This window comes from Mirounga angustirostris, unplaced genomic scaffold, assembly GCF_029215605.1.
Source record: "Mirounga angustirostris isolate CCGP_5_RB_7025 unplaced genomic scaffold, mMirAng1.0.hap1 SCAF_5, whole genome shotgun sequence".
NCBI classification, from domain to species: domain Eukaryota; kingdom Metazoa; phylum Chordata; class Mammalia; order Carnivora; family Phocidae; genus Mirounga; species Mirounga angustirostris.
The window spans coordinates 124,336,504-124,347,200 of NW_026991713.1; the positions used below are offsets into that span (position 1 = coordinate 124,336,504).

Genomic DNA, 10,697 nt, shown 5'->3' on the forward strand with positions numbered 1-10,697 from the left:
AAAAAATATTACACAAATGAATCATCAAAATAATTGCAGTTGTGGATAAAAAATTAAATCACTAATGATTCCAAAATTAATAATCAGAAAACAAAGGGAGGAGTATATTGAGTGGATGACAGCAAAAAATGAATCTCCAGGCCAACAAAACAGTGAAGATTTTAATTTGGAGTTGCTCTACTCCCAGCTATCCGTTCGCAGCGCACATCCATCAAGTCCTGATGAATATGAAGGAGCACGGTTTATCATGCCACCAGAGCCGTAAGGACGTCCATGGATTTGGAGTTGGTCAGAGGAAATGGCAGACACCTGTATGGTGATTCTTCAATGTTCCTCTCTTTCCTCCCTATTGTTTATTTACAATTGCACTGATAATAGCGTAATTGTCATTTCAAAGGGATTCCAGTTCTTTAGATAGGCTCACATTGCTTCAAAATCTGTCCGTGACCATGATGAACCGTAAACGCTGAACTAAAACGTGCTGCCCTATTTGAAGCTTGAGTTATTCAGAGAAAGCCAGTCTGTAACACCCTCAAAGAAAGAAAATCAGCAAGTCATTTTCCTCTCTCATTCAGATTCCCCCTTACTAGTTTAAACCACCTATATTTATTCTTCCATTTTTTATCTCCCTGGCTCCGTTCCCTTTTGTGTCATGAAAGAGTATTTATTTCCCCCCTTTGTATTATGTACTGTTTATCGCTTTGTAAGAGCAGTGTGCCTTTTATCTTTTGCTGATGGGAGACTGTTACCTTTTGAGTGGTTTCTGGTCCTGGGTATGAATTCGCCCCTCATGGGGATGGCATTACCATCCACTGAACCCATTTCAAGTTCATTTGCATTTCACAATACATATTTCTATATCTGCGTGTAGATCTAAGAGGAGCTGAAAACCATTAAAATTCCTACTATTCTGCATGCTCAAAAATCTTCAGAAAATTCATCATCTGTGTCGGGAGTACTGAGGTGCTGTTACCTTGCATACACGCATCTGTATTTTAGAGATTGTGAGTAAATATCCAATGGCTTAGTACAGGCTTCATTAAGGAATTGCTAGGGTTGACATAAATACTCTTATTAATTATAAGTAACCAATTCAACACGAAGGGAGAAAAGTGATTTTTGTATTTGCGGTAAGTAGTTCACGCTTGCAGTTCACAGGGGTGCATAGGGTTGGCAGTCTTTTATATGACTAGTTCCTGGTGTTTATGAATATTGTTATCAGACAGTATATGCAATCATTTTGTTTTCAAAATTGAACACTTAGGTGTGATTTAGTTAACTCCCTATCTGCTCACGGTTGTGTTTTTATAATATAAGTAGTAACGCTTTCATATCTGTAGTAATTCACGGGTCAAAATATTGTAGGCATGCCTTGGGAACAGATCTGCCAAATGGTTTAACCTCTTTTCTTTTTTTCTGTAGCTAGTCACATTTGATCTCCTCAAATTACATACTAAAAAGAAACAGAAATGTGGAATTTATTTGCATTTGTTTTCCTCCGAGCTTCGTCACTCTGATGATAGCATTTACTAGACTTCTGATTTTTATTTGAAAATGAGTCGTCACCCCTTCTGGTTTAAACTGCACCCTCTGCTCTTCCTCCTATTCATTCTGCTCTTGCTAATTGTGTATTTTCTGGGAGTACCGTTTGCTGCTTGTTCAGCATGTCAGCTTTCTTTGAATGAATTTCAAGATGTACTAGGGTTGGTAAGCTGAATTAGATTTGGGCTGCTTCTGTTTCTCACTGGGGAACATTTCTTCATTTTCTGGGAAGCTGTCTTTGACTGTTATTCATGATACAGTTTCATACCTCTCAATAAACGCTTAGAATTTGATAATAAAAAAAATCTCATTCTCCTGAATGTTGAATTGCTTCTCTTAATAAATCATAAAATGAAGATAACCCACGATGTTTCCCTTTTTGCCTTGGCTGTTGGGGAACCCAGAAGTATTCTATTTTCTATATAGCAGTCACCATCCTTGATGAAACACTTCTGTGCAATTCTTTCTCCCTAGTCCCCAGCCTTTCTTTCTGTCACCTTGCTGTAGTTCTCTTGTTTTGATTTTTCAGGAGCTATTTTGTGTTTTTCTTGTTAGAAATGTCAAATACTTCTTTGGAACTCAGTGAAGTTTAAAAGAATTAAAGTGATCATTCTGTATTTTAGAAGAAATATATGGCCTCCATTTCTATTTTTTTTTTTAAGATTTTATTTATTTGACAGAGAGACACAGCAAGAGAGGGAACACAAGCAGGGGGAGTGGGAGAGGGAGAAGCAGGCTTCCCGCTGAGCAGGGAGCCCAATGCGGGGCTCAATCCCAGGACCCTGGGACCGTGACCTGACCTGAAGGCAGACGCTTAACGACTGAGCCACCCAGGCACCCCCATTTCTTGACGGTAGTTAGAGGATAGGCAGAAACCTTCCCATGAATCCTAAAGAAATGAAGGGAAGAACCCCAGAGGAGATCCACTGGGACCTATAGTTTGGGTGCTTCATATGGCCATCCTCTTGGGCCAGAATCCCTGAGGAATTCATGTTCTTTTTCAGTAATCACAGGTGAATTTCTGCTCCCCACCACGGGGAGCATGGTATGAGGCATTTTGAAAATACAGTAAACAAATCTAATCGCTGGTTTCAACTATTAGAACCAGGTCTGCAAGTATCCCTTCTGGGAGATGAACACATATTAGGTATGACATCTAAGGCCCCAGTGCATTTTTTTTAAAGATTTATTTATTTATTTATTTGTGGGGGGTGTGGGGGTGGGGAATGAGCAGAGGGCGAGAGAGAGAGAGAGAGAGAGAGAGAAACAGACTCCCCACTGAGCACAGAGCTAGATGCCAGGCTAGATCTCAGGACCCTGAGATCAGGACCTGAGCCGAAATCAAGAGTCAGACCCTTAACTGACTGAGCCACCCAGGTGCCCCAGCCCTAATCCATTTCTAACTCTGATTCTTGTACAGGTTATTTCTCAGCTCTTTTTTCCCTTCTTTTATCAAGATTTGATACTAATCTGGTTCTTAATCTAATATTTTTGGCAGTGGAAGGGTTTTGTGTCTTTTACAGAAGTCTGGTCCTTAGAAATATCTAATTTCCAGTACAGTCTTATTCACTACATCCAGATTTCTTAAATCTTACAAAGTTCTTTTGAAAGCTATGCTGTCCAATCCCAATTTAACAATTCCAATCGACAAACAACCCATTTAACCCCCAGTCAATATGTCTTTAGGGCCTGTGGGTGGGGTAGGGCCTAAAGATGGAAAGTCCTGGCATTCCTCTCAGTCACAAGAGAGGGGACAGTTCTACCCCACCCCCCAACAAAGCAGCGGGAGGGAAGCACAGTGAGAGAAGGACATGCCAAGGCTCTGGAGGCACCAGAGAGGCAGGGGGCAAGTGAGGGGATGCGGGGTGGGAGCCAGTAGGGGGAGGGATGAAGGAGGAGGTGGCCTTGGAGCTGGGGGGCAGGGAGTTTGAAAAAGGGATAATACCGGGAGGAGGAAAGAGGAGAGGGAGGAACTTGGTGGCCAGGGTAGAAGAGAAGACAAGGACAAAGTGGGAAATGACAAGACCACTTCCTGCGAGATTAATGACCACTTCTGGTGTGATGAACCAATAACCAGAGAATGGATAACGAGGGGGCCAGGTATGAAAATCAAGGCTGGGAAGGCAAAGAGGCCTTGTGGCAATTTCTGAAGAGCCTGGCACTCCGAGCTTAAGTAGTTGGACTTTCCTGCCATGCGAACGATGAGGAAGTTACTGTTTCCGGGCAGTGGGGACGCACTGAGCAGGTGCTGAAGGCAGATCACTGCAGATGCGAGCGTGAGGCTGGCTGGTGATGGGAGAGGCTTCAGGAGGAGGAAATGGACAGCGGAGCCCAGTTCTTGTGGGTTTTAACTCCGTTCAATTGAATTACATTGAACACATTAATGAGAAGATAATAGAAGTGACTTATCCAGAGAATTCATTCTAACTAGTACAGTCAAACACTGGATAAAACATTACATTAGGGGGCGCCTGGGTGGCTCAGTCGGTTAAGTGGCTGCCTTCGGCTCAGGTCATGATCCTGGAGTCCCGGGATCGAGTCCCGCGTCGGGCTCCCTGCTCAGCAGGGAGTCTGCTTCTCCCTCTGACCCTCCCCCCTCTCATGTGCGCTCTCTCTCGTTCTCTCTGTCTCAAATAAATAAAATCTTTAAAAAAAAGGGGGGGGGGCGCCTGGGTGGCTCAGTTGGTTAAGCGGCTGCCTTCAGCTCAGGTCATGATCCTGGAGTCCCGGGATCGAGTCCCGCATCGGGCTCCCTGCTCGGCGGGGAGTCTGCTTCTCCCTCTGACCCTCCCCCCTCTCATGTGCTCTCTCTCTCTCAAATAAATAAATAAAATATTAAAAACAAACAAACAAACAAACATTACATTAGGGCCCTCTGAGCTTGTTCTGAATTTCTGAAGGAAAAGTTAATTATGTAGTTTAGACCTAATGCATGATTATATCTGAGAACCACATGCCTAAAATTCCTTTTCATTAGCTCCTTTTTTTCTTTTTTCTATTCAAGGCCTTCTGTAAAAAAAAAAAAAAAAGCCCATGCCACCCTCAGCCCTGGGGGAAATGAGCAAAGAGGGCCTTTCAGTGGTCTGTGTAATGCTAGAACAAATGTTCATGTGTACTGGGGTGCTGGAATCATGTTATGGGGCTTTCACTAAGAGAATCCATCGTGGGTAGTCCACTTCTGGCTCTCATTATCCAACTCCTGAGACCTTCTGCCCACCCGCAAAATCAAACCCTGAGGAGTAAATGTAAAGAGATCATCTGTATGTGATGGCAGATATATACACATACATCTATAAATGCATGATGGGAGCTACCGCATAATAGACATGCTCAGGGAAGCCTCAATTTAGCAAACAGTTTTGAACTTTCTTTTGCAAAAGCAGCCATTGGTAATAAAATGAACCGTTTTGCCTCTGCTCCTGCCCCTGTGAAGTTGCTAGCCTGCTGGAATAGTCCAAACAAGACAGCAGCAGACAATAAAAGGCTAAAAGACCCAGAATGATAAGCATCTATGGAGCAGTTCACGTTCGGAATATTTCCATGTGCTGATGAGTCTTAGAAGCCTGAGTGAAGCCAGAGAACCTTTGCAGATATTGATGAGTGGGAAGATTGCTCCTTGTATCTTGGACTCTCCGGGCAAAAGAAAAACACACCAAACCCTCATCTACGTACTACGTAGCACCAGCTTTTACTGGCTTTTTCCACTTTCCAGAGCCAAAGATAAAGTAATTAATAAAGTTATGAATTGGTACAGGGCGCCTGGGAGGCTCAGCCAGTTAAGCAACCGACTCTTGATTTTGGCTCAGGTCATGATCTTGGGGTCCTGAGATTGAGCCCCACATTGGGCTCCACGCTCATGGGGGGAGTCTGCTTGTCATTCTCTCCCTTTCCCTCTGCCCCTCCCCACACATGCTCACTCACTGTCTCTATCTCTCAAGTAAATAAATCTTTAAAAAAATAAATTATGAATGGTTACAACTACTTTCAGTTGGAAACACTGAAATATACAACTACTTATATTCAACATACAACTCCCTCATTTTTTTCCCCTCCAGCTTATTACAGATCTAAACTACCTCGGCAATTTATTTTTAGGATTATGGTTTCAAATTGTACCTATTTTTATACGGTTTAAGACTTTTCCCAAGAGGTTGCCTGAATTAGGGAAAAGCTGTTATGTCTATTCACATACAAATACCCAAGGAATGCAGTATTTATTCACAGGACAGATTGTTCATATTAAAGGTGAGTTGCTCTGGGGTCACACTCATGTAGGAGTGGGGCCAATGCACCTTCCCTTGATATTCATATCAACTCCAGCCCACTTTCTCTCAGAGCCAGATTGTGGGATATTCTAGAAGATCAGCTGCTCTTGGCAAGATCTGGCTCTGTCGGTTGTTCTCTGTAAGTCCTCTCAGGATTCATGATGCTTTAGAATTTTAAAACAAAACGAAAGAAACAAAACAATAAGACTACACCAGTTTTTACCGCTGCCTGCCTGGTCGGTCTGTGTGATGCATAGCTGTGTTCCTATGATGTATTTTCTGCCTGAAATTCCCTATGGTCTAATGGCAGCTGTGTTTAGTTTCTTGAATTCACCCATCTTCCTTGTATGGCTGAGGTATCATGACCGTCCCTTGGGAAGACTGGCTGACCCCCTTAGACTTCGTTCTTGGTAACTTTTCCTTCAGTTCTACATCAAATAGGGTCTTAGGGACTGAACATTCCACCCATGGAAAGCAAGTATAAAATATCATATCCATCCTAGAGATTCCATCCTTGTCTTGATTGATATGGCAAGAATTTGAGACCAACTTAAAGCCATACGTTGTAACCAAGCCTTAGGTAAAGTGCTGATTACCATCTCTCCTTCTGGCTATTCAATAATTTTCTGACAATAGACTTGCCAAGCTAACTTTCCAACTCACTATCTTCCATGGAGTTTTTCGTTGAAAATTCCCTACTGTATGTGGTTATGACTTAGGTGTCCTTCAGAGTGATTGCTCTTCTGGCTAACTCAAAGCAGCCCTCTCTTGTATGTTCACTTTTTCTTGAGGATCATCATCCGCAGGAATAGTTCCTGAGTAACTATCAATGATTTTTAAATACACTTGCAACTTGTTGACTTGGGGAACTTCCCAGAGCAGGGGAAAACACATTTTAATGCTTCCTACTAGGTTGTAAATCCAAAATCTTGGTCTGTCAAACTGCAGTGAATTAAAATTACCTTGCTATAAAACTTTTTTTTTTCTCTTACTTTGGAGAAGGGTGAAGTGATCCTTGTGTTAGTTTTGTCTTACTTTGTTTTATATTATACAATAGTACACACAGGCAACTCTCCTGGAGAACTTGGGTGTTCTAATTTTGTCTAAATCTATGACATTTAGTATCAATTTGATGTCATTTGTCTTAAGTCTGACCCTTTAGCTTCCTTTACTACTACTAAGCCTGTGTTCGACCATCCAGCCCATATGCCCACGCTCTACTCAGCAGTCCTACAACAAATGAACATGGAAATTGACATTTATTGGGCTCTGGTTTTGAGTTGGGTATCATTATAATTGTATGCATTAACTCACTCAGTCTTCACAACATTAGTGTTAGGTATTCGTGTTATTCCCGTTTTAGAGAAAAGGGAATTAAGCCTCAGGGAGGTTAAGTAACTTTCATAGCAACTAAATGAGGAAACCAGGATCCAAATTAAGACCCATCTGATTCCAAAGCCATAAGGATATACTACTTCCCTCCATTACTCCAGGGAGACCCTTTCTGGCTAGAAATCTATAACTCTTCAGTCAAAGGTGTGTATGTTCTGAAATATAATTTAGAGATCCAGGAACCAAAAGTAAATAGCTGATCCCAGTCTGATTTTTTTTTTTTTTTTTTACTCTTTTTATCTCTATTTCTGTAGATAGTCCTTGGGTCTGTTAACTCATGTTATTTTCCTCTTATAAATGCTATTTCTGGTTAAGTACTGCTGGATTTGGAAATCATTCTCATGACTAAAGATTTGTTTGCCTAGTAAGAGCCCAGTGTAAGGCTGTGCTGTCAGTGGGCGCTCAATAAAGATTAATGGATGGCGGTGCGGGTCTGCGTGGGAGTCGTGTGGCTTCGGATCTGCACGGTTCTCCGAAAGAGACAGAAATGAGGCAGGGAGATAAAAATTACTGGGTCATAATCCAACCCAGATCCCGGGTTTCTGTATTGGACTTTATGATCTGAATGGTCACGAAGGCCCAGGTGCCGAAGGAAATGGGAACATAGAGCCTTGTGTTTTCTCGAGACACGATTGGGAAAATTAGATCCCAGGGCTTGCTTCCAAGATTAATATCAACTTTGAGAGAAAACTTGCTTCTCTGATGAGGGCTGAAGAGAATCAAATATTTTTTTTTAATTGACACATTTTCTATTATTATATACATATAGAGATGATGAGTAATATGCCATATCAGATGGCTTATTCAAACTGTCAGAATAAGGGCTGAAGCGTGAGTAACTTTCCAGAGAACCTTCTGAGAAATTCAAGCAGTGGAAAGTGGCAGCCACCAGCCGTTAGTTCATCTACTACCCAGTCATCCCTGAACAACAACAAAAATTTCTCCCAAAGCACGTGGTGGGACACCTTTAGAGAAAAGGGAGATCGATAATGTAAACTGACTTCACTCAACAGCCAACTGTCCATGCGCCACCCGGGTTTATGCACTCAGTGGAAAAACGGGTCAGCCATGTGACCTGGGAAGTGTTGCCTGCATCGTGCATGATGCCGACAGAGCACTTTTCCAAATCTCAGCAGACCTTTAAGATGTTGGTGCCCTCGCTTGCAAAACCAAGCTGTGCTTTGGCATTAGAGATGGTGGAAAGAGAAACGCCTCCATTACTAGGGCCGGTCCCAGAGCTCTGAGATTGCAGTGTAGAGGAGAGGGTAACAGGACACACACTGGGCGGCCTTTCTCCTGCTCAGAGCTGTGTCTCACACTTACCGTCCGCGAAAGTGAGCAGGTACGGAAGAGCTTTCTAGCATTCATTCCGGCTCTACCATTTCATGGTATCCTCACTGGCTTCCTCTGTTAAGATGAGCAGTCTTCAATGGAAGTATATCTTGAGGTTTTCAATGAGAATTTATTTAGTCAACTCTACCTTTTAAAAATGCCCCTTTTATCCCCCACTGGACTCTCGTTAGCAATGAGGAGGTCTTATGAATTTTGATAACTTGGTGCATTGGAAAAGAGTTTGATTAATACATTAACATTCACGGCCGTTCCCATCCTTTACTATTTTGTCCCCCAAAAGAAAGGTGACTTTGGAGAAGCAACCCACATGGTGTGTTAGGAAAATAGGTATTGTGGCCGGGGGAGAACTTTCTATGTGTCTGCCGCTCAAACAGAGGCAAATAAGGTACCTCCTGTGAACCAAGACATAGACACACATTTCTGAAACCACTACCCTAAAAGGTAAAGGTTTGAGGAGTGGGGAGGATTCTCGTCCAGTTGCAGCCAGAGGGAGAGAAAATACGGAGACCTGGGCCTCACTCTTGCTTCTACCTGGAAAGACCTAAAAGAACTGCTGACATTTCTCTTAAACGAATCAGTAAATCTTGGTTTTCTTCTGCCAGCTCATTTGACCTTATTTCGTTTTGAAACAGAGAAGAAGGAAAGAAAGAACTAAATTGGCATGGCCTGGAAGTTAGGCAGAATGAACAGACAAGGAAATGCTTGTGCTGTGGAGGCCCCACACAGGATCCCAGGCCTCGGATCGTCACCCGGGGATGTTATTGTTTGCTTGCTGTAGTCTTATTTGTTCTTGCTTCTCATTTCAGATTCTCACCCTGATGTAATAAGTCACCATCTTCCCAGCCATCATCCCCGTATTGACAAGCAAATGTCATCCGCGTTTGATTGACATCCATTGCTCCTGAATGCAAAAGTATGATTTACAAATCAATTCCACTTGTTTATTTAAAGCTGTTCTTGTGTGTCTTATGTATTTGTTAGTGAGATAACTTGCCTAATATCTACTCTGGGGTTTTTTACATTAATATTACCAAACCAGGCTTCTCCTTCTCCTGCTCTCCCACTGCAAATGGGGCTCTTCTTTCTCATGTTTTTTTTTTTTTCCCCCTTTTTGCCCCATGCTTCAATGTACATGCGGGAAATGTGCTGTGAAGCCTAGAGGACACTTTGCATATCTTAGGAAAAGATCTTGCCCCAGTACTTTTGTAAAGGCTTCTTGGTTTGTCTTAAGACTTTTAAAGACATTTTAACAAGTGATTATTTCTCATTCATGTAGTGCAAGTAAATGCAACTTCGGGTCCAATGGCACTAACTCCAGATAGATAGCTAGAACAGTAATCAGTAGAGGACTGAGTATATACTCACCATCTGCAGCATTTGTTAAAAGAACCCCCCCCCCCATTATGTGGTGGGCCTGTTCATTCATAATCATTCAAAATGTCCTTTGGCTTTTCAATGCACCTTACTGTTCTCTGGGTAACATCTTCATTTTAGAAGGCTGGCTAGGAAAACCATAAGGTTAAAAAAAAAACCCATCTGGAAAATTCTAAAGGGCCCTTCTGATGTTAAAAGTGGCATTTCGAAAAACACCTGAAGCACCGGTTGATTGTGGGTGAGCCAGCAGAGAAATACTGTCGGCAGAGCCACCCTCTTTTCAACCTTCACCTCCACCCTCCAACTGGCGCTGCCGGCCCTGGGGAAATAGAGGGCTTAGGTGTGACCTTGGAGTGCCCAAGGCTGTTGCACATCTGTCTCCCTCCCCCCAGGTATGTCCAGCGAGACCGCTGCCATCACCTGGGTTCAGCAAGGGAGTATTCACGATCTCACTGTTCATCCATGTGCAGAGGGGAAAAAAAAAAAAAAGAGAGGCTGGGGGGAAAAAAAATCCCACATTGTCAGAGTAATGCCAAACTCTCTCTGAGTGGGATGAGCAGAGCAGATGCTACAGTGAGATGCCAAAGCGGCTCCCCTTCCTCTGTGCCTTGGGTGCCTATAAATTGCTCCGGCGCGCGTTTGTCAGCCTCCTCTTCTCCTGGCAGGTGGTACCCAGGCAGAATTCTGCGTTCAGTGTCTCTCTCGCTCCGCTCCCGGCCGCGAGGCGCTCGCCGCTGCTCACTAGCTCCTCCGCTCCAGCCCGGAGCCTCG

General features: G+C 43.1%; 1 protein-coding gene across 1 annotated transcript in view; it reads right to left on the minus strand.

The window, feature by feature from the left end:
• The window catches only part of PTER (phosphotriesterase related), a 98,467-nt gene that overhangs the window by 11,308 nt on the left and 76,462 nt on the right, over positions 1–10,697 (minus strand). The gene's annotated exons all lie outside the window — the stretch shown is intronic.